Below are 26,393 nucleotides of genomic sequence, written 5' to 3'. Positions count from 1 at the left end.
AATTGTTCATTATTGATCAGTGTTCTGGATTTTTCTCTGCATTTCTTTGCATTGTAATATCTGGGTTAGCATATTTTGTAGAGTGTTTGGGACATTCTAGTGTGTCCTCAATTTAGTTGGTTCATGATTTGGGGGTCCCAAAGTGAATCTTTCAGTTTGGCAGTCATTATAGTTAGTGTTCTTGAAGTTTGGTATAAGGATGATGAAGATTCTAGTAAGTGGTGTTGGTTTGGTTGTTTCTGTGGTAATTCATGATGCTTGTGGATGTTTCTAGATCATGTCCTATTGTTGTTGATGGTCAACATTTATCTTTGTGCGCATTATTGATGATTCTGCTTGATCTGGTGGTGTTCTTCATGTTCTTGGCCGACATGATGATTGTAGCATGTTGTAGATGTCCGAGGCATAATTCTTGGAGGTGTTTCATGTTTGAGGTGTTGATTTAGGTCTATACTATGTCTTAGCTGACATTGTTTTGGTCCACATATAGTTTTGTAGCATGTATGGTTATATCTTTGTAATTTTTGATGTGTGTTGAAATGACCTTGAAAGATAGGTTGATGATATGTATAAATAAATATAATTCTCATGTGTGAGAAAAAAGAGAGTGTGCGATTAAAGATTTAATCTTTCAAAAGAAGTGAAGAAGTGTGAAGGAGTTGAATATGTGTTATGTGCTTAACTGAAATTGTAACCAAGCATGAGGAGATTCTATTCTATCAGTTCATGATCTTTTGGATGTAATCCAAATATGTTTGTAAGATAGTAGGTCTCCCCTAGGGTTGTAGCCCTTGTTGTTGTTTTTGAGCAGTGAGCTCTAAGTAGTGTGTCTGAATGCATGTGCATTTTCATTGTAAAATTTCATATACTTATAACAGGGTATCATCATATTGTGGGTTGGGTCCCACTGTTGTTTTTCCCTTGATCAGGTTTTCCACGTCAAAAATATTTATGTTATGTGTGTTATTGATGTGGTGTTGATTTATGATTTCATTGTTAATTATTAGATCTAAAATTGTGTTTGAGTTAAAGAGAGTTTTTGAGAAAACTAATTTACCCCCCCTCTTAGTTTTCTTCCTTGTTGCCAATAATTGATATCAGAGTAGGTTCCTTCAAAGAATATTGATCGCTTGAGGTGATCCAAATTGCAAATTATAAGAAGGATAGTTCAAGATTTGATGGAACAAACTACACTCTTTGAAAGAGCCAGATGGATTGTCACTTGAGATGTATTGGTGAAGATTACTAGAAAATTATAAAAAATGTGTATAACATTCCTCAGAATGGTCCTACAGCTCCGAATGAGATAAATGAAGTTGAATATAATATCAAGGCAAAGGAAGCATTGTTGAGTGCCCTAACTAATTCTAAAATGACTAATGTGGTGGATTTGTAGACTGCTCATGAGATCTAGAAGAATTTGGAAACTTTTTATGAAGGTGATAGTCATGTGAAGATTGCCAAGTTGCAGAGCTTGAAGGGAAAGTATGAGTTGTTGAAGATGGGTGAAGATGAGAATATTACTTCTTTTATGAAGAAAATGAATGAGATTTTGTACAATATCAGATGTGTCGATGGAGTATTGGAAGAATCAGAGATTGTTGCTAAAGTGTTGAGATTCTTTCCTCTTGCTTACAAATACAAGACTACTACTATTGAGGAGATCCAGACCATGACTAATGTGACTAGAGACATACTGATTAGAAATCTTGTTTCCTTTGAATTGAGTGAGTTTGGTGACTCTCTTCCTAAGATAGAATCTGCATTCAAAGCTACTATTTCCATAAAGTAGAGATGTGATTCAGGAGAAATTATTTCAAGAAGGGTATCTAGATATGAGAAGAAGATGGAACAAGAAGAAAAATAACTTGAGGAGCTTGAAGCGCTTACTGCTACGAGATTGCCTAAAGGAGTTGGTAAGTATGAAGGAAAATTGCCTCTTAAATTCTTTTCATGTAATAAGATAGGACATTTTTCTTCAAGGTGTCCAAAAAGAGTTCCTAAAAAGACCCACAAGACTAAATATCAAAATAAATATTATTATGTTGTTGATGAAGGTGTGATAGATAATGAATCTAAGAAAGGAAATTCAGGTGATGATGAATGGGTATTTATTGCTATCAAGGAAGATGATCCAATTCCTACTGATTCTGCTAGCTGCATTAATGATGAGAAATCCTTGGCTGCTAAAGTTGAAGAGAAAGATGAATGGATTATTGATAGTGGTTTCTCTCATCATATGATAGGTGATAAGAGTAAGTTTGTGAGTATGGAAAAGTATGTTGGTGGTGTAATAAGAATTGGTGATGACAAAGCTGGTATAATATATGGTTAGGTTCCATTTCTCTTGATGGTAAGTACAATAATGATGATGTTTTTTATGTAGAAGGTCTAAAGCATAATCTTTTAAGTGTTGGATACATGGTTGATAAGGGATATGATTTACAATTCAAGAATGGCATGTGTAGAATCTTAAGTGGTTCTAGAATTGGTATTGCATCAGGGACAAAGACTAAAGGTTGTAGCTTTCACTTGAATGCTAGTGGTAAAAGTTGTTTGATTGCTCAGATTGATGAAAGCTGGTTATGTCATAGGAGGATGTGTCATGTTAATTTTGATTGCATGGTTAAGATAAGTTCTACTCAAGCAGTGAGAGATCTTCCTAAGTTGGTAAAGCCTACTAATTTGGTATGCAAGGAATGTTAGTTAAGGAAGAAGACAAGAGTTACTTTTCAAAGCAAATAGTATAGTTATAATGGATTATTGTTAAAGCCTACTAATCTTGTGCATTTTGTTGATTGATGACTATTCAAGGATAATGTTGGTTACTTTCTTAAGGGAGAAGTCTGAAGCCTTGGAGAAGTTCAAGATTTTCAAAGCCATGGTTGAGACCAAAAGAAGATTGAAACTAAAGTGTTTGAGATCTGACAGAGGTGGTGAATTCACTTCTGGTGAGTTCAATGCATTTTTTGAAGAGCATGGAGTGAAAAGACAGTTATTTACACCTAGAACTCCTCAGTAGAATGGTGTTATGGAGAGGAATGTTGGTATTATGGATGTGCTGCATTAGTTTTGTCATTGATGTCAACACTTATCCTTTTGGATATCTTTGGTTATGTTGAACCAGGACATTATGTTCACCGGCAAGTTCAGTGACTTATGCACAGTCACTGGTATATTGTTCACCGGTAGGTTATACTATTCACCGACATTAAGAATGACTTGTTATCATCTGGAGATCACTTGGTTATGTCGAAGACATGGTTTGGATACTTGGTTTTGGTATTTTGGTTATTGGTCTAATAGGGTTGACATATTTGTTGTTACCGGCAAATTGGTCTAGGTTATGGACCGGTATGCATTATCTATTCCAGATCAGCACACCACATTATGGAGATGATTTATTGATTGGATATTGTTGTAAGTGTATTGAGCCGACATGATGCATCTCATCTTGACTTATTTGTAATTGATTTAATTGTAATATTCTTAGTGAGCCGACCTACACAGTTGTGTTGGTATTATGGATGTGTTGCATTGGTTTATTCATTGATGACAACACTTGTCAACACTTGAGAACACTTGGCGATCTTTGGTTATGTTCACTGGCATGTTCAGTGACTTATGCATAGTCATTGGTATCTGGCTCAGGTTATATTATTCACCGACACTGAGGATGATTTGTTATCATCTAGAGATTACTTGGCTATGTCAAAGACATTGTTTGGGCACTTGGTTTTGGTGATTTGATTATTGGTACAATCGAGTTTGCATATTTGTTGTTATCGGTAAATAGGTCTAGGTTATGGACCTACAAGCATTATCTATTCTAGATCAGCACGACACGCTATGGAGATGATTTGTTATTGTTGTAAATGCATTGAGCCGATATCATGCATGCATATTGATTCATTTGTAATTGATTTTAATTGTAATATCTTAGCAAGCCGACCTACACATTTGGTCTTAGGTTTTGGTACATATGTAAGATCTCATTTGTGAGATTAAGAAGAAGAAAAGAAGAGAGTGAAAAAGGATTGTAATAAGGTATATGTGAATATAAGAAGAGCTATACACGTAGACATCATTTGAAGATTCAAGGAAGGTTTGGAGAAGGGAAATCAGAGCTTAACCGGTACTGAATCCAGCATATGAAGATGCTATTTTGAGCAATACATTATCACTGGATTTAACCATCTAGTTGTAGTCAGTGTGACTCCCATTTTGTGATTGAACAGTGAGCTCTAGGCAGTTGGCCTTTCTGCATGTGCAGACCCCATTTGTACACACATACTATCTGCAGTAGTATCATCTGATTATGGGTAAGGTTTCCCACAGTGGTTTTTCCCCTTACAGGGTTTCCATGTACAAATAACTATGTTATGTGTTGTGTATGTTATTTATCTTTCAGTTTCATGCATTAAACTTTATCAGTACTGTTATTAACTGCTAAGCTGTCTACCAGCATTAAAGTTTTGTTTACCGGTATTATGCACTAAGTTTGGTTAAGTTAGTTTTGGTTTGAAATTAATAGAAAACTGATTCACCCTCCCCCCCTCTCAGTTGCCTTCGGGACCTAACAATTGGTATTAGAGCTTAGTCCTCTTTTTGTAGAAGTTTAAAAACTTGAGGAGATCCTATGTCTACAAACTATTTCAAGAAGGACAATCTGAAGCTTGATGGAACCAACTATGGTATATGGAAGATCAGTATTGAGACACATCTAAATTGTATTGGAAAGGACATATGGGATGTTACAAAGAATGTCTATGTTGTTCCTACTCAAGGTCAACCTAATCCACCAACCTTGGCTAAAGATGAAGAAAATGATTGCAAAGCAAGAGAAGCATTTTTTAGCACATTGTTAGATCAGCAAATCATGGGATTATCAGACCGATCTACTGCTAAAGCTATTTTGGATAAATTGGAGACACTGAATGAAGGTGATACCATTGTCAAAATTGCAAAACTATAATTCTTCCAGGTCAGGTATGAAAATCTGAAAATGGAAGAAGATGAAAGGATTTCTGCTTTTATGGAAAGAGTTAATGAAATTGTTTTGGGTATACAATGTTGTGGAGGATCCTTAAGTGAAGATGAAATTGTTTCTAAAGTTTTAAGAGCTTTTCCACTAGCATACAAAATGAAAGTAAGTGCTATTAATAAATTGAGAACAATGCCTAATGCATTAGTATCTAGAGATACTTTGGTTGGAAAACTTTCACCTTTTGAGCTTGAGGAATTTGGTCCTATTGCTTCTATTAAGACAGATTTGGCTTTCAAAGCTTCATCATCTGCAACATCATCATCATCATTTGAAAAATCTGATTGGAAAGCACTCTATGCTAGAGAACTTGAAGAAATCAGAAGAGAGAATGAAGAACTTGAAGAGCTTGAAGCACTATTTGCAAGGAAAATGCCTAAAGGTCCAGTTGGAAGTAAGTATGAAGGTCAAACACCATTTAAATGTTTTAACTGTAATAAAATTGGTCATATGGCATCTTGGTGTCCTGATAGATATGCAAGATTGAAAGAAGAAGCCAAAGAACATATAAGCCTAACCCTGGATATCAAAGGTACAAGTTTAAGAAGAATAGAGACAAATCATGTTACTATGTTGATGATGGAGTTACTAATGATTCTGATGAGGAACCGATAGACAATGGATGGGATTTTGTTGCTATAACAAAAGATCAACTGGCACCTACTGTTCAACCAGTAGAGTAGGCCCTGGCAGCTAAAATTGAAGAAAAAGATGAATGGATTATTGATTTCGGATGTTCACATCATATGACTAGTGATAAAAGTAAATTCTTAACCTTTTAGGAATACAATGGAGGTCTAGTAAGATTTGGAGATGACAAAGCTTGTTTTATTAGAGGAAAAGGCACTATCTCTTTTAATGGTAAACACAATACTGATAATGTTTACTATGTTGAAGGTTTGAAGCATATTATTTTGAGTGTTGGTCAATTAGTTGAAAAGGGATTTCAATTACAATTCAAGAATGTTAAATGCAAAATCACGAATAGAACTGGTTTGGAAATAGCAACCGGTAATCAGACTAGAGGTAATATATTTCATTTGAATAACAATGAGAAGACATGCTTGATTGTACATATTGATGAAACTTGGTTATGGCATAAGAGACCGTGTCATGTAAATTTTGATTGCGTTGTGAAGATCAGTACAACTAAGGCAGTAAGAGATTTACTTGAGATTGTTAAACCTCACAATTCATTATGTAATGAATGTCAATTTGGAAAGAAAGTTAGAGCAACTTTCAAAAGTATTCCAGAAAAATCCAATAATGTTCTTGACTTAATTCATACTGATTTATGTGGTCCAGCAAGAACTAGAAGTTTACAAGGAGATAGATATTTTATGCTAATCATTGATGATTATTCTAGAATGTGTTGGGTTACTTTTCTCAGGGAGAAATCAGAAGCTTTTGGGAAATTCAAACTAATCAAGGTCATGGTAGAGAATGAAACCGGTAAGAAAATCAAATGCTTGAGATCAGATCAAGGAGGTGAATTCACATCTAAGGAATTGAATACTTTTTATGAAGTGAATGGAATCAGAAGATAATTATCAGCACCTCAGACACCCCATTAAAATAGAGTTGTGGAAAGGAAGAACATAAATATTTTGGATGTAGCTAGAAGCATGATATCAGAAGCAAACCTACCTCATGTGTATTGGAGAGAAGCAGTCAATACAATTATTTATACATTCAACAGAGTTCACATCAAAGGTGAAATCAGTAAGACCCCTCATGAACTATGGTTTGGTAATACTCCTACTCTTGAATATTTTAGAATATTTGGAAACAAATGTTATATTAGGAGAGATGATTATATTGGCAAATTTAATCCTAGAAGTGATGAAGGAATATTTCTTGATTATTCATCTAAGAGCAAGGCATATAGATGTTTTAATAAGAGATTGTAGAAAATCATTGAAATTGAAAATGTGAAGATTGATGAACAGTTTAGAAACTCTATAGACTCTAAACCGGTAGTTGAGATAATCACAAATGAACCTACTATGAGTACACCAGTACAAAATGTTGATCCAGTCACACCGGCATCATCTGAGAATTCCACAGTGACTGAAGAACAACAACAAGTGAACACACCCAAGTATGTAAGATTGAATCACTCTTAAAGTAAGATAATTGGGAATAAGTATCAAGATGTTATGACTAGAGGAAGACTGGCAAATGAAGAGGTATGTCTAATTTCTCAATTTGAACCAGCAACTATTAATGAGGCATGTGAAGATAAACATTGGATTAAGGCTATGGAAGATGAATTGGAACAAATTGAAAAGAATAACACATGGACATTGGTTTCCCGGCCTAAAAATAAAAATGTAATTGGAACTAAATGGGTATTCAGAAATAAACTTAATGAAGATGGTAAGGTAATCATAAACAAAGCAAGATTAGTGTGTAAGGGATATTCACAGAAAGAAGGAATTGATTATAATGAAACCTTTGCATCGGTAGCTAAAATTGAGGCAGTCAGATTATTCTTGGATTTTGTAGCACACAAGAACTATAAAGTATATCAAATGGATGTTAAATGTGCATTTTTGAATGGAGATCTTGAAGAGGAAGTTTACACTAAACAACCTAATGGATTTTCTTTGACAGATGACAAAGATATGGTTTGCAGGTTAAGGAAAGCTTTATATGGATTGAAGCAAGCTCCTAGAGCTTGGTATGCTAGATTGGACAAATATCTTTTGAAGCTTGGTTACACTAAAGGTAATGCTGATAGCAACTTATATTACAAAGTTATTAATGATGTCATCTTAGTTATTGAATTTTTTGTTGATGATATCATTTTTGGAGGAGAAGATGGATTGTGTAAAGACTTTTCTAATAAGATGCAGGAAGAATTTGAAATGTCTATGATTGGAGAGATAAAATTCTTTTTAGGATTGCAGATTTCATAGACTAATAAAGGTATATTCATAATTCAATCAAAGTACTCAAAGAAATTACTTAAGAAATTTGGCATGGAAAACTCTAAACCAGTAAGTACACCTATGACTACAATTGATAAACTATCATTGAAGGATGAATCAACACCTATTAATCCAACAAGATACAAGTATATGATAGGAGGTTTATTGTATTTGACACAAACAGGACCTGATATTATGAATGCAGTATGTATTGTTTCAAGATTTCAGAGTAATCCTAAGGAAAATCATGAATCAACAGTAAAAAGGATTTTCCAGTATCTACAAGGAACAACAAATCTTGGTTTATGGTATCCTAAAGATAAAATTTTTGATTTATGTGCATACACAGATGCAAATTGGGCCAGAAATGTAGATGACAAAAAAAGCACCACCTGCGGAGTATTGTTTCTTGGCAGTAGACTAATTTCATGGTTGAGAAAGAAAGAAAGTTGTACATCTTGATCAACAGTAGAATAAGAATATGTTGCAGCAGCAACTAATTGTACATAGGTAGTATGGATTAAGCAAATGTTGAAGGACATAAAGGTAAAATGCAAGGAACCTATAATCATTTACTGTGATAATATGGTAGCAATTAATATATCTAAGAATCTGGTATTTCACTCAAAAAATAAACATGTTTCTATCAAATTCAATTTTCTAAAAGAGAATGTTGAAGCATAAGAAGTGAAATTGGTTTATGGGAATACTAAAGAGAAGATTGCAGATATCTTTACTAAACCTTTGCCTAAGGAAACTTTTGAATATCTAAGAGAGCAGCTTGGAGTTATACCCTCACCGGTAGAAACTTAGACAGTTAGAGCATGGCATCAGACTAACAGAGTTAACAAAGAAATTTTTTTTATGGCTTTAATGAAGCAGAGCTACTTCTTAGGGGGAGTAGACTAAATAAATGTGGTTATAATAATTGGTATTTGTAACAAGTTCTATGAACTGATTGTATTTGGTTTTGTATTGCTTTGGCATTTGATGTCAAAGGGGGAGAGATATCTATGGAGAAACACATTATCTTTTGGGGAGAGATTATTACTCTCTGTATCTGTATTTTAATGATCTCTTTAGGAGATTGTTGGTTTTTGGTTTTTTGGCATTTCTGCTTTGGCACTTAGATGGTTTTCTCATCTTCTGTTGCCATCAATGCCAAAGGGGGAGATTTGTGGGTATTATGGATCTGTTGCATTGGTTTTTTCATTGATGTCAACACTTGTCAACACTTGACAACACTTGGAGATCTTTGGTTATGTTCACCAGCATGTTCAGTGACTTACGCACAGTCACCGGTATCTAGTTCACCGACAGGTTATATTGTTCACCAGCACTAAGGATGATCTATTATCATCTAGAGACTTCTTGGTTATGTCGAAGACATTGTTTCAACACTTGGTTTTGGTGATTTGATTATTGGTACAATCAAGTTTGCATATTTGCTGTTACCGGCAAATAGGTCTAGGTTATGGACCGACAAGCATTATCTATTCCAAATCAGCATGACACGTTATGGAGATGACTTTTTATTATTGTAAATGCATTGACCCGATATCATGCATCACATATTGATTCATTTGTAACTGATTTTAATTGTAATATCTTAGTAAGTCGACCTACACATTTGGTCCTAGGTTTTGGTACATATGTAAGATCTCATTTGTGAGATTAAGAAGAAGAAAAGAAGAGAGTGAAAAAAGATTGTAATAAGGTATATGTGAATATAAGTAGAGCTATATAGGCAGACATCATTTGAAGATTCAAGGAAGGTTTGGAGAAGGGAAATCAGAGCTTAACCGGTACTGAATCCAGCATATGAAGATGTTATTTTGAGAAGTACATTATCATTGGATTTAACCATCCAGTTGTACTTAGTGTGACTCCCATTTTGTGATTGACCAATGAGCTCTTGGCAGATGGCCTTTCTCCATATGCAGACCCCATTTGTACACACATACTATCTATAGAAGTATCATTTGATTGTGGGTAAGGTTTCCCACCGTGGTTTTTCCCCTTATAGGGTTTCCACATATAAATAACTATTTTATGTGTTGTGTATGTTATTTGTTTTTCTGTTTCATGCATTAAACTTTACGGGTACTATTATTAACTGCTAAAGTATCTACCGGCATTAAAGTTTGGTTAAGTTAGTTTTGGTTTGAAATTAATAGACAACTGATTCACCCCCTCCCCTCTCTCAGTTGCCTCTGGGACCTAACAATTTGGTCTTAGGTTTTGGTATATATGTAAGATCTCAATTGATGGGATAGATGTAGTAGCAGAGGAGGTAATGTAACCATACATGGTATTATAACATGGTATGTGCGAATAATGAAAATCATATGAGTAGACCATAGAGAAGGTTCAAGGAAGGTTTGAAGGTGATTATCAAAGCTTAACCGGTACTGAATATAGCATTGGAGATGATACTTTGAGTAGTACATTATCATTGGATTTAACCATCCAATTGTAGTCAGTGTGACTCCTACTTTGTCATTAAGCATTGAGCTCTAGGCAGTTGGTCTTTCTGCATGTACATACCCCATTTGCATACACATACTATCTGCAATAGTATCATTTGATTGTGGGTAAGGTTTCCCACCATGGTTTTTCCCCTTATAGGGTTTCCACATACAAATATCTACCAGGTGTTATGTGTTGTGGATGTTGTTTCTCTTTCTATTTCATGCATTAAGTTTCACCGGTATTGATATTAACTATTAATTTGTTAACTGGCATTAAGTTTGGTTTATCGGTATAATTTATCAAGTTTGATTAAGCTATATTTGGGTTGAAATTAATAGTCAACTGATTCACCCCCCCTCTTAGTTGCCTCCCGAGTGCTAACAATTGGTATCAGATCCTAGTTATCTTTTTGCAGAAGTCTAACAGCTTGAGGAGATTCTATGGCAACAAACTTTTTTAGGAAGGACAGTCCAAAACTTGGTGGAACTAACTATGGTATATGGAAGATCAGAATGGAGACTCATCTGAATTGCATTGGAAGAGACATATGGGATGTTACAAAGAATGGCTATGTTGGTCCTACACCGAATCAACCTAATCCACTAACATTAGGTAAGGATCAAGAGAATGATTGCAAAGCAACAGAAGCACTTTTGAGCGCCTTGTTAGATTAGCAAATCATGGGATTAGTAGACCAATCTACTGCTAAAGCAATTTTGGATAAATTGGAGACATTGAATGAAGGAGATACCACTATCAAAATTCCAAAACTGGAATGCTCCTGGGTCAGGTATGAAAATATGAAAATGGAAGAAGATGAAAGAATTTTTGCTTTTATGGAAAGAGTTAATGAAATTGTTTTGGGAATACAATGTTGTGGAGGATCCTTAAGTGAACATGAACTTGTTTCTAAAGTTTTAAGAGCTTTTCCACTGGAATACAAAATGAAATTAACTGCTATTAATGAGTTGAGAACAATGCCTAATACATTAGTATCTAGAGATACCTTGGTTGGAAAAATTTCAACATTTGAGCCTGAGGAATTTGGTCTGTTTGGTACAATTAAGATAGATTTAGCCTTCAAAGCATCATCCATCTAAAAAATCTGATTGGAAAGAACTTTATGCAAGAGAACTTGAAGATATCAGGAGATTAAATGAAGAACTGGAAGAACTTGAAGCACTATTTGCAAGGAAAATTCCTAAAGGTCCTATTGGAAGTAAGTATGAAGGTAAAGCACCATTTAAATGTTTTAACAACAATAAAGTTGGTCATATGACATCTAGATGTCCTAATAGACATGCAAGATTGAGAGAAGAATCCAAAAGAAAATATAAGCCTAACCCTGAATATTAGAGATATAGATTTAATAAGAACAGAGATAAATCATGTTACTATGCTGATGAAGGAGTTACTAATGATTCTGATGAGGAACCAATAGACAATGGATGGGATTTTATTGAAATAAAAGAAGATAAACTGGCACCTACTGTTCCATCGGTAGAGAAGGCCTTGGCAGCTAAAATTGAAGAAAAGTATGAATGGATTATAGATTCTGGATGTTCACATCATATGACTTGTGTTAAAATTAAATTCTTATCTTTTCAGGATTATAATGGAGGTCTAGTAAGATTTGGCGATGATAAAGCTTGTTTGATCAAAGGAAAAGGCACTATATCTTTTCATGGTAAGCACAATACTAACAACGTTTATTATGTTGAAGGTTTGAAGCATAATTTTTTTAGTGTTGGTCAATTAGTTGAAAAGTGATTTTAGTTACAGTTCAAGAATGGTAAATGCAAAATCATGAATAGAACTGGTTTGGAGATTGCAACCGATAATCAGACTAGAGGTAATATCTTTCATTTGAATAACAGTGAAAAACATGCTTAATTGCACATATTGATGAAAGTTGGTTATGGCATAAGAGATTTTGTCATGTGAATTTTGATTGCATTATAAAGATTAGTTCATCTAAGGCAGTAAGGGATTTACCTGAGATTGTGAAACCTTATAATCCGGTATGCAAGGAATGTCAAATGGGAAAGCAAGTTAAAACAAATTTTAAGAGTATTTCTGAGAAATCCAATAATGTTCTTGATTTAAATCATACTGACTTGTGTGGTCCGGCAAGAACAAGAAGTCTACAGGGAAATAGATACTTTATGCTAATTATTGATGATTATTCTAGAATGTGTTGGGTTACTTTTCTCAAGGAGAAATCATAAGCTTTTGGGAAATTCAAACTATTCAAGGCAATGGTAGAGAATGAAACCGGTAAGAAAATCAAATGTTTGAGATCAGATCAAGGAGGTGAATTTACATCTAAGGAGTTTAATACATTCTATGAAGTGAATGGAATCAAAAGACAACTATCAACACGTTAGACACCTCAGGAGAATGGAATTGTGGAAAGGAAGAATAGAACTATTCTGGATGCAGCTAGAAGCATGATATTGGAAGAAAATATACCTCATGTTTACTAGAGAGAAGTAGTGAATACAATGATTTATACTTTCAACAGAGTTCACATTAAAGGTGAAACCAGTAAGACCCCTTATGAACTATGGTTTAGTAATACTCCTACTCTTAAATATTTTAGAATATTTCAAAGCAAATGTTATATTAGGAGAGATGATTATATTGGTAAATTTGATCCTAGAAGTGATGAAGGAATATTTCTTGGTTATTCATCTAAGAGCAAGGCATATAGATGTTTTAATAAAAGATTGCAGAAAATCATTGAGAGTGCTAATGTGAAGATAGATGAACAATTTAGAGGAAATTCAAGGTCAATAGATTCTGAACCAGAAGTTGAGATGATCATAAATGAACCAATACAGAGTGCACCGGTATAGAATGTGGATCTAGTCACACAGACATCATTAGAGAATTCCACAATGACTGAAGAATAGCAGCAAGTGAACACACCCAGGTATATAAGATTGAATCACTTTGAAAGTTAGATAATTGGGAATAAGTATCAAGGTGTAATGACAAGAGGAAGACTGGCAAATGAAGAAGTATGTTTAATTTCTCAAATTGAACTAGCATCTATTATTGAGGCATGTGAAGATAAATTTTGGATTAAAGATATGGAAGATGAACTAGAACAAATTGAAAAGAACAATACATGGGCATTAGTTCCCCGGCCTAAAGAAAAAAATGTAATTGGAACTAAATGGGTATTTAGAAATAAACTTAGTGAAGATGGTAAGGTGATCAAGATTAAAGTAAGATTAGTGTGTAAAGGATATTTATAGAAAGAGGGAATTGATTACAATGAATACTTTGCACCGATAGCTAGAATTGAGGTAGTCGGGTTATTTCTTGCATTTGCAGCACATAAGAACTATAAAGTATATCAAATGGATGTAAAATGTGCATTTTTGAATGGTGATATTGAAGAGGAAGTTTACATTGAACAGCCTGATGGATTTTCATTGACAAATAATGAATATATGGTTTGAAGATTAAGGAAAACTTTGTATGGATTGAAGCAAGCTCCTACAACCTGGTATGCTAGATTGGACAATTATCTTTTGAAGCTTGGTTACACTAAACGTAATGCTAACAAAAACTTATATTTCAAAGTGACTAATGATAACATCTTGGTTATTGAATTTTTTTTTATGATATCATTTTAGGAGGAGAAGATGGATTGTGTAAAGACTTTGCTAATAAGATGTAGGAAGAATTTGAAATATCTATGATTGGGGAGATAAAATTCTTTTTAGGATTGCAAATTTCATAGACTAATAAAGGTATATTCATATGTCAAATAAATTACTTGAAGGAACTACTAAAGAAAATTGGTATGGAAAAATCTAAACCTGTAAGTACTCCTATGATTACAACTAATAAATTGACATTGAAGGATGATTCATCTCCTGTTAATCCAACAAGATACAAATCTATGATTGGAGGTTTACTATATTTGACACAAACAAGACCTGATATAATGAATGCAGTATGTATTGTTTCAATATTTCAGAGTAATCCTAAAGAAAATCATGAATCAACAGTGAAAAGGATTTTTGGTATCTACAAGGCACAACAAATCTTGGTTTATGGTAGCCTAAATATGAAAATTTTGATTTATGTGCATACACTGATGCAAATTGGGTAGGAGATGTAGATGATAGAAAGAGAACCACTAGCAGAGCATTCATTCTTGGTAGTAGATTGATTTCATGGTTGAGCAAGAAATAGAGTTGTACATAATTATCAACAGCAGAATTAGAATATGATGCAGCAACAACTAATTGTACTCAGGTATTATGGATTAAGCAAATGTTGAAGGACATAAAGGTAAAATGCAAAGAACTTATAATCATTTATTATGATAATTCAACAGCAATTGATATATCAAAGAATCTGGTATTTCACTCTAAGACTAAACATGTTTCTATCAAATATAATTTTTTGAAAGAGAATGTTGAAGCAAAAGAAGTGAGATTGGTTTATGTGAATACGAAAGAGCAGATTGCAAATATCTTTACTAAACCTTTGCCTAAGGAAACTTTTGAATATCTCAGAGAGAAGCTTGGGGTAATACCCTCACTGGTAGAGACTTAGATAGTTTAATATTGGCATCAAACCGACATAAATTAACCTAGGGGAGTAGTTGGTTATAGCAATTGGTTATTGTAATTGGTTATATGAGTTGGCTATATGTTTTGGTAATTGTATTGCTTTGGCATTTGATGTCAAAGGGGGAGAGATATCTATGGAAAAACTTTATACTTAGAAAAATTATCCTAGGGGGAGAGATTATTCATTGGGGGAGAGATATATACTCTCTTCATTTTGGTTTTGATTTCTGGTATTGATATATTTTGGAGATTGTTGGTTTTTGGTTTTTGGCATTCTATTTTTGGCACTTAGATGTTTTTCCATCTTGTATTACCATCAATGCCAAAGGGGAAGATTGTTGGTATTATGGATGTGTTGCATTAGTTTTTCATTGATGTAAACACTTATCCTTCTGGAGATCTTTGGTAATGTTGAACCGACACATTATATTCACCTGCAAGTTGAGTGACTTATGCACAGTCACTGATATATTGTTCACCGAAAGGTTATATTGTTCACCAGCACTAAGGATGACTTTTTATCATCTAGAGATCACTTGGTTATGTCAAAGACATGGTTTGGATACTTGGTTTTGGTAATTTGGTTATTGGTCTAATCGGGTTGACATATTTGTTGTTATTGGCAAATCGGTCTAGGTTATGGCGGTATGCATTATCTATTCTAGATCAACATGCCACATTATGGAGATGATTTATTGATTGGATATTGTTGTAAATGTATTGAGCCAACATGATGCATTGCATCTTGACTTATTTGTAATTGATTTAATTGTAATATTCTTAGTGAGTCGACCTACATATTTGGTCGTAGGTTTTGGTATATCTGTAAGATCTCAATTGATGAGATAGATGTAGTAGTAGAGGAGGTAATGTAATGGTACATGGTATATGGTATTATAAAATGGTATGTGCAAATATTGAAGATCATATGAGCAGACCATAGAGAAGGTTCAAGGAAGGTTTGAAGGTGATTATCAAATCTTAACCAGTATTGAATCTAGCATTGGAGATGCTACTTTGAGTAGTACATTATCATTGGATTTAACCATCCAATTGTAGTCAGTGTGACTCCTATTTTGTGATTGAGCAGTGAGCTCTAGGCGGTTGGCCTTTCTGCATGTGCAGAACCCATTTGTATACAGATACTATCTGTAGTAGTATCATCTGATTGTGGGTAAGGTTTCCCAGTGTGGTTTTTTTCCTTACAGGGTTTCCACGTACAAATCTTTGTGTTATGTGTTGTGGATGTTGCTTCTCTTTCTGTTTCATGCATTAAGTTCACCTGTATTGATATTAACTATTAATCTGTTAATCGACATTAAGTTTGGTTTATCGGTATAATGTATCAAGTTTGATTAAGTTACATTTGGGTTAAAATTGAGAGTCAACTGATTCACCCCCCCTCTCAGTTGCCTCCCGGGTCCTAACAAGGAAGAATAAAATGATTTAGGAAGCTACTAGTGTGTGTGTGAAAAAGTGGTCTGTAGCTGCAAGCACAACACTTTAATTAAGTCATTATATTTATGGTTAGTAATCAATAATCAATAACTAATAAACCATAACAAAGCGACTAATTGCCTTCTAAAAGATGTGAATAAGGTTGCTCTCAGATTTTTGTAAGCAATACCAGTGACTAGACTACACCAAGATGAAGGATTTAATCTATATGATATTAACTATATGGATGCAAAATAGATGAATAATTCCAGCAAATAATGAATTCAAGCAATGTGGATTCAAGCAATAATGAATAAACTAAATATGGATGCAAATAATCTAAAAAACACAATGATCTTCAATAACTCCAGAGTGAAATTAGCGTGATAATAATCTCCAAGCATGTTTTCAAAAATCTCTGGGGTGAATTGGAATGAGAGCTGAAGGCTGAATTTATAAAGAATTACAAGAGAAAAGCTCAATTTAGGATTAATTGAAAATAATTGAGAAATCAGGTTCAGTTAACCTTGAGATAGATTCCAATTATAGTTTAATTGAAATGCATTTAGATAAGAAGTTCAAGTTGCATTAGAAATAAGGTTTAATTAATTCCATGCATTTTTTATAAAAATCGATAATTCCATGCATATATTTGATTTATTAAAGAAAAAAGGTCTTTTCAATGCAACTGAACTTCTTTTTCTAAAAAACTTTGAGTTCCAATTTTAGAGAATAATCAATAATTCAATGTAATTGCTTTTCTGATTTCAAGTTCTAATTTAGAAAAAGAAATAATATCTCAAGTTTGATTTCTCTCTCAATTCAATTCTTTTTTGTTTATTTTCAATTCAACTCTTGCTTTGTGATTAATTCCTCTTTTGTAATAAATTAATTCCTTTTGCATGATTAAATGGCAAATTTATTAACTAATTAAATATGCAAGGATATTTAATAAATTAAAATAGGATAATTGATCAAAATTATATTCTTGGAAATGATTCAATTAATTAAATAAATATTTAATCAATATTGAGTAATTGATTTGCCATGTGATATTTGATGATTAAAGAATTAATAATGTGCCCAAGGTTGATTTAATTGCCTTTGGTTAGGACCTTGGTGATGTTGTCGAGATTAGGGGCCCATGGTTTAGATGACCATTTTTAGGGTATTACATTTGCCCCTCTTTGAATTAATGTGTGAGCCACGCGTTGGTTCAAAGAATGTGTGATGTCTAGGAGATGCCAGTTCTGAACTTTATTGATCACGAACCAAATGAAGAGCAAGGTGTTTAGCTTGATTCAAAGCGATGAAGCTGAATGAAGTCTGATTAATGTGATACCGATCCCGAACCTGATTGAACTTAGGAACAATAGAAAACAAAAGATATCAAACTTGAACCTGATTGATCAAGAAGCAGATCTTACTGATCTAGAACTTGATTGATCTAGACACAACGAGTAAAGATAAAAATCGATTTTGAACTTGATTGATCAAGATACGATGAGCGAATAATAAACTATCCAGCTTGATTCAAAGCAATGAAACTAAACACATGCTTAGATTTAGCATGTGATAAAAGATACTCTTTAAACCCTTGATTGAGTTAAACGAATAATTAGCTTGATGTAAAGTGATGAAACTGATTAACATTAGGAGACTAATTTAGATGAAGACAAATACCAATTTGATTTGAAGTGATGAAACTGATATGCGCCTAGCAATTGATTCGATTCAGATGATCAAGAGATCTCAACTTGATGTGAAGCGATGAAGCTGAGATGCCCCTTAACAATAAGGATTTGTGAAAATATTTTTTCTTGACTTTTGATAAAGATTAAAAAAAAATTCTCGACATGTGAGATGTGAGATCATAAGGTCGTGAGTATGCCCCCTCGGGAACGAAATTGAAAGATAACGAGGGTACATTATAGGCAATTGTTGGCGATGATAAGTTATTTGAGAACAAATTGATCCCGAGGAATGTTTGAAAATTTAGCGATTATGTTGAATTGATTGCAAAGTTGATTTGTAGAATAAAAATTGAGATTCAGCATTGATTGATGAGAAATTGAGCGCAATTTGAAGAAAGAATGAGCATTTGATAAAAAGCACTAAGTGATCCAAATTTTGTGAAATTGACTAGTAAAATGATCTCGAATTTTGATTTCGATCCTGAAAATGGAATCAGAATGAGCAAATTAGCTAAGGGTACAATTTTCATATCCATCAGAGCAAGTTGAAAAATTAGGTTTTTGGCTATATATGGGACAAAAGTGTCATTTTCAAATCATTTTAACCCTCCAAGTTTGCAAATTCAAAAAGCCTTCTGTGAAGCAAATGGTGGTCCCTACTCGTACGCATCGATTCAAGTGCCAAAGACGTCATAATTAACCCCAAAACTATGAGCCAGCGATAAGTGATCGATCTTAAGGCTCTTTATGTTTTCAATTTTGAATTTTTTTGCTCATTTTTCAAGTTTTTCGCATGTTTGGGGCCGGGTTTCATGTTTTATTGTGTGAGACAAGATTTTGTCTTGTACGAGTAATTGTTAAATTTTATTTTGTCATTTTAGGCCACTAGAATTGTTGTTTGAACCTTACCCTCATATCATATGACATGTCTGTAAAAAGACCATTTTGTCATGCAAGGTCTAATAATGTGTCGTTTGGGAATGTTTTATCATACGAAAGCCATTCCTGACTCATACGAGATGCTGCCTTTCTGTGTTTTTTCATTCGGGAAACAATGGGCATTTTTGAAGATCTAAACTTTAAATTTTGATTTTGCACTTGACTTAGTTGGATTTGCGTGATGTTTTATTTCTCTTGTAGGCTCATTTGGAATGTTTTTTGATGCTTCGTTGTTGGATTTTTGTAGGTTTGATTACCTCTTGTACTTTTCAGATGTGTTTATCCTCCTGTTGGGACTGATTAAAATTGAATCAAGTTTAGAGGCCCATTTCAAAATTTTGCCCTGCATGTCAGAAAAGTACCCGAATGAGTCAGTTTGAATGGCTAGCTAGCAAGGGGGTAAAATGGAGCCGGTTGATTTTCAGAGGGTAAGGCTCGGGATTCATGTTCCACACCTTTCATTTGGCCTATTTAGTGTGTTGCAACTCTCAGAATTCAGTTTGGAAAAGTTTATCAAGTGCCCATTTCGAGGGGTGAGCTGAAAGTGCATTCTAGGCACAAGTGCAAATTTTATTAAGTAGCCTACTTTGAGCGATTATATCTTTTGCCCTGTTGATCATCATGAAGAAATTCAAAGTGTATTCAATTCTATGCATAAATGTGAGTCAGCCTACAAAATTTCAAGTCCTAACGAATCCGTTTGCTCTGTTTTCATAGGCAAATCCGTTTGTAGTTTGTGAGGTTTGCACAAGTGTAAAAATGTCCCGGTAAATGTCATGTCAGAATGTTTGTTCCGGGCTAATTTTGGTATAAATGGTGAGCTACATTTCAAATTTCAAGCCTTTATCAATCCGTTTGATCGGTTTTCAAAAGGATTCATTTTGCCATCAAATTCAGTTATCCGCACTTCCAGTGTTAGATCAGTTAATGTAGCCATTTTGGTGAGCGTGCCATTTGCATCCTGTCAGTCGGGTGATCAAACTGAGAATTCAAAGATTTAACATGTACTTAAAGGTACCTATGTTCCGAATTTGAGAGCCTACGGAGGTCGTTTGATATTTTTGAGAAAGGCGTCATGTGTTGCCAGAACATTGACTTCATCAGGTCCGCAGTGTCGACAAAGCCAGTTGGGCATTTTCGGAAATTATTATCTCTTCGCTCGGGACTCGTCTTGAGAAACCGTTTGGTAGATATCATCCTTGTATATCAAAGTACATGCCTGTCAGATGGCGAGCTCCAGAAAGGTGTTTTGACAGGTTTGAAAATTACGTCATCGCGATTAAATGCGAAAATTGTGGCGTAATTGCCTGAAGGATGTAAAATGCAATTTTATGATCCGAAAATGGTGCCGATCGATTCCAGAGGTATGTTTGAGGTTCCTAAGATATTCCAGAGGCCAGTAGCTTGAAAACGAAATTTTTTTTAGTCGGACCCACTTTGGGGCCCGACCTGGCTCATGCCTGTGCTTTAATTTTAATGTTGAAATGTTATTTTTCCCTGGCAATATATGTGTATCCATATTGGCTCGAATGCAATTCACCAGTCGGACAGTGAGAGAGAAGAAAAACTCCAATACCAAATGCGAATTGGTATGTGGAAAATTGAAAGGTTTTCAAATTAAATAAAGCTGGCATGTTTTGATGCAAATGCACTTGGCAGCCATGGTGTTGAGAAGACCATTTAAAAGTTTTAAACCAAATGCATTGGCATGTGGAAATTTATTAAACCTTTCAACCAAATTTAATTTGGGAGGTTGAAAGCCAAATTCCACAACCTTCCCAGCATTCTCCTTGTTGTGTGTGATGTTTGGGAGTGCATTTTAAAACTCCAGCCAATACAAACAGCAATTTAATCCTTTGTGTGGAGTTTTGGGGGGTAGCTTTTAACCAAATGGAATTGCCTCTACCAGCAGCCTCCCTTTACGTGGAGTGAAGTTTAAAATGTAGAAGCTTTCAATTAAATGCAAACACTTAATAGCAGCCCCTGCGTGGATGGGTGTGGTTGAGTTTTCAATGGAACTCCAACGAATGCACATTGGCAAGGCTAATATCCTCTCCTCTTGCATGAGCTTAATGAAAAACCATTAAAACAAGAATAACAGCAGTTTAGTCTCTCACAATGGCTGGAGATTGGGCAGGTTGAAGTCTTCCAGCAGTAGCAAGAGGCAATGTGCAGCAGTAGCATGGATTGGGCACATTGGATTTTATAAAATGCAAATGGAAAGTGTTTTGTCCCCAATCCTCTCCTCTGCGTGGTCTCTCAGCACTTGGAACTTTCAATGGATGCAACCAGCACCAAATATGGAATGATGGATCGCCCCTCATTTAGACAGTAGATAATGCATTTCAAAGAGGGAGATTCACAGTATGGTTACCAGCAACAATATCATGAAACAAATATAGCAGCCACATGACTTTGCCATCCCCTCTTTGTGGTATTGAAAAGAAATTAGAAACCCCAACCATATGCAATGATGTGAGGTGCAGCTGTGTGGAATAGAGTTTCAGATGTTTTATAAACTTCCAAGCAATGCAAACGAATCTGGAAAACGACATTGGCAAGTCTCAGAAACCTCCAAAATGCAGTCCCAGGCTTAATGTTTTAATCCCACATTGGCTGGGAAAGGGACGTTTTTGGTATTTATATACAAAAACGCATTATACTATAATGTCTAAGCCATAAAGGCTTTTGACACAAGGTGCCCATGGGTGCCCAAGGCGGGCCCACGTGCGAGCACGCTTCCCGAGGCGATGGAGGAGTTGACTGGACGAAGACAAAGTGGATCCCACGCAGGCACGCTTCCCGAGGCAAAAGGCAAAATTTTGCAGACGAAGGCCGAGTTAAAGAGCGAGCAAGTTCGAGAGAGATCGACGGCTCGCGCTATTTCGCAAAGGGAAGATGCACGCGAGTTAAACCAGCGAAATAGCGAGGATGAACGTGAGCCGTCCACGTGGCACGTAGGTGGCGGGTACAGCCAACAGTCCAGCACGCGGGTCCCGATGAGGTGGCGATGATGTGGCATACAAGCAAGCGGCCAAGTGGCAGTGACGAAGCAGATGATGTGGCGATGATGAAGTGTCATCCCAGGTGGCATCCGGTCAACCCCATCGACCAATCAGAGGCCGCCACGTGGCAAGGCGTCAGAGCACAAATGGAGGCAAAAAATCAAATTTAAAATGATTAAATAATATAGTTCAAACTATATTGAAATTCGAAATATTTAAATGACTGAGCACAAATGAGGATAAATTCGCCCAGGGTCTAAATTTTGGCCAAAATATAAAGTATTATATATCGCCGGAAAGCTCTCGAAGCGAGGAATCTGATTATGAGGTTAATTTTGGAAAATGTGGGATATTTTGGATGCAGTTTTCACGGGAACGAAATTCAATTAGAGAGGAGACACTTGGCAATTCAGTTGCAGATTTGATTTTATTCTCTCCTCTTTTTATTCCGAATTCTTCTCAGTTGTAGGGGTTCCAGAAATTTGGAAAATGCTCCAGATTTGATGGCTTCCATTTCTGAATGTCATGACCCAAATTTGTAAATGCTTCTGGTTTGTTTCAGGGTACAGAAGATTGCAGTGCATTGTTGTAAATGTGATTTTAGTTGCAGGTCTTGCTTGTGTCAGGCATGAGTAAATTCCTCACAGTATTGTCTCTGTGTAAGTATTTCATTATTATGAATTGAATCCTCAAGGAGGATAAGATTTGTCAATTTCAAGGAAATTGTGTGATTGTTTATAGGTATCCTTCAAGGAAGGTTTTAAACTCTGTAGTCAATCATAAATGATGAAATATATTTCCAGATCTGATAAAATTATGAATGAGTCAAATAGTGCATTAATATAAGGTATTGATGCATGAATATCTTGTTTAAGGAAAACAAATTTGCATCTATGATTCATATTTGTGGTTCTGTCTGTGACTCTGTTGCCCAATGAACAAGGCACTGGTCTTGCAAGTTTGGGGATGTTTTCAGATATACATTTAAAAGATAAATCTATTTTCCCTTCATGTTTAGGGGTGTTTGTGTTCCATTCTTTCAAAGCTCTGTTTCATCCTATCGTTTGTATAGATCTAGCCAATCTGTAAAGTTTCCTAATATGTTGAGCTTGTGAAATGATTTGTCTGCTCATTGTTGATGCAGTCTTATTTTGTGATTGTTGTATTCAATGCATCAAAAGGGTGTCCCCCCCTAGGTCTAGCAGAACCTGAAGTGCAGGAGGATCATTAGGATCCTATGTTATGTTGTCCAAGCCCTGAGGTGTTTCATTGATTAAGATCGGCTATCTCATAGATAGATTTGCAGGTGTCTTGGGTTATCACTTTTGGTGAACAACACCTCCCACCATGACATTAGCACAACATTTATCAGAGGTTGATCAGGCTCATATTGACTTGTGCGGTTTGACTCATCTTCTTGGTTTACCAGATATCCGTGTGAATCATGGTATGCTCACAGCATTGGTTGAGTGTTTCCATTCAGAGCATAACACGTTTCATTTGCTAGTGGGGGAGTTGACTATCACTCCCGAGGATGTATATAGGATCCTTCATATCCCTTTTGTTGGGGATAAGGTGGATTATGACATAGCATTGTTACCTGGACTACAGATAGTTAGGCATGTATTCCAAGATCTAGATATTTTGACCCGTTCCATTAGTTGGGACATTATGATGAGCATATATAGCAAGGAGTTTCCTCTGGTGTGTGTTCTAGTAAGATTTATCAGTTGTTTTTTGATGCCAGATAGAGGTCAGCGAGGTTTCTAGTGTGGATGGGGCAGGATGCTGGAGAGATTGATGGAGACCCCTCAGAGGCTTGGCTCGGGTTCTTGTATATTGGCCCACATGTATCATGAGATGCATGAGATTATATATAGAGATGGCAGGAGCATGGCTGTAGGTGTATTTATTTTATAGGTTTGGGCTTGGGAGCACCTCCCAATTTGTTGGCCTATAGTAGATGATAGTAGAGAGCTTGGGCAATCGATTATATATAGGTATGCCAGTTATGTCACACAACCCCATCTAGGCAAGACAAATTTTTGGCGGCGATAGTTAGATGACCTGATAACTGTAGTGTAGAGACCTTATAGAGTTTTAGAGCCATGGGATGACTGGTGATTGGTATGCAGGGACCTTTTTGTTATGTGCCCTCTTATCAGGAGATTGCAGACTATTATTGAGTGGTTCGTTGTATCACAGGTGATGATGCAGTATGGCTAGCCTCAGGGGGTGTCACAGGAGTATACAACTTATGCGCGTTATGTAGATGAGGAGAGACATGGATGGTCTCTATGGTTGTCCTACTCTTTGGCTATGCTGGAGCTGACTGGTCTACAACACCTTAGATGGGACTATATGAATGATTTTGTGGATGTGGAGGTATTGCCCCAGTATAGAGATTTATTCCAGCAGCATCCATTTCCTAGGTTTACAGATCCAAGTGAGCAAGTACCCAGCACCTAGACAGGGCCAGGAATAGAGATAGGGATGAGGACAGAGAGTCGAGGCTCAAACGCAGGTAGGTGGTGATCCTGGTGCTAGCAGTAGTAGGATTCTAGCTAGGGCTGGGCAACAGAGGGGTGAGGGTGGATCCCTAGGGCGTGTAGGAGTGAGATTGGGTGGAGCTGAGGAGGAGCAAGTAGCTTCGAGATAGGTTCGGTAGCAAAGGGAGGAGCAGGGTGGAGTTGGAGGTGGAGATGGGGGTGGAGAGCCTAAGAGAGAGTAGGGGACTAATGCAGGGAGGTCGATGAGAGCACATCTTGCAGAGTTGCAATCACAGTTGATAGTGGCTCAGACTCAACTGGCAGAGCGAGACTGATAGCTTGCAGATCTTAGGGTTGAGCATGATCACTAGATCTCAGAGATGAAAGAAGAGACAAGAGTAGAGATAGAGGCCTTGCGATAGGAGGTCCTTCTCCAGACTAGTAGGGAAACCTACTATGTTGCAACATATAGCGTCATAGTTCCAATTGCGTAGTAGGTCATTCCCTTCTCATAGTATATGGCATGGTCAGAGGGAGCTCAGGCACCTCGTCAGGATCCCGGTCATTAGGCTCCTCCTCCTCCACCAAGCGATGAGGGAGAGGCCGAGAGAAAGATATTCTTTTTGTAGCTTGGATATTTTTTGTAGACACACCCATTTTTTTGTAGCCTATACGATTCTTGCTCCGATTGGAGTTTGTATATGTCATTCAACATCATTTTGTACTTCAGACTATACTATATATATATATATACAAGATCTGATTTGACTTCATTGTACTTGTGTCAATCGATTTATGAGATTTCTTTTATATGTTTTATTCTATATGTATGCATTTCTTTTCAGTATGTAATACAAATGATTATGGATGTCTATTTTTGTTTCTTTTCATATGCAAATAGATGAATGTGTAATGAGTAATATGAAATACAATTTTTTATTTTCTATGCAATAAGATGAATGCATATGAGTGAATAATGAAATGTATGAATCTATATAAAATGTTTATGTATGTAGCAGCTAAACATCTCAAAACACAAATACTAGATCAAAGAAATGATGATAAATAGACCACTTAGCATAAGAAATGATGATGCTTTCAGCTCTCATTCAGAAGATAAATAGATTATTACCATACCAAAATCACTCTAGATTCACAAAAATGCAGAATGAAATGCAAAATGATATGCAAAATGCAATCTAAACCTAGTCATTGGATTTAAAATGCTTAAGATTCATCACCGAGCATAATGACCACAATAGGTAGGTTAAAGTTCCTTGCTTTTTCAATGTGCAATATTTATTATCTTGTTTGCAATGACCCTTTTTTCGTTCATATCCTTGGACAGATTTTGCAGGGACCCAAATTGCATCATAAAGAAATTCCCTCAAAATAAACAAAGAAATGATATGCACCTCCCTATAGCATACAAATAAGAGGAGTCGAGGTATGTGAGGTGATTTCACCTTGATGTGAAGGCTCTTATCACAGACACCCAGCTAATTTATATATTTCTAGATCATTGAGATCATTCCTACAAGAAGAAAACAAAGAAAATATTATGCCCCCAATCCTTGCTCCTCTTAGTCACAGTAGACTTCATTGAGTTACTCAAAGGGATAATAATAAAAAACCAATATAAAAGGCAGCACATAAAGAAAATTTTCATTCATAGCTCAAACTTTTTAGTGATTGTTTTTCGTTATGTTGTTTTGCTTGTTTACTCAGTGATAAAACTCTTTGGTAGTGAGGAGACAGGTGACTGACTCAGAGTGGATGACCAGG

The sequence above is a fragment of the Cryptomeria japonica genome, chromosome 1, assembly GCF_030272615.1.
Source record: "Cryptomeria japonica chromosome 1, Sugi_1.0, whole genome shotgun sequence".
NCBI classification, from domain to species: Eukaryota; Viridiplantae; Streptophyta; class Pinopsida; order Cupressales; family Cupressaceae; genus Cryptomeria; species Cryptomeria japonica.
This window is presented reverse-complemented; position numbering follows the sequence as displayed.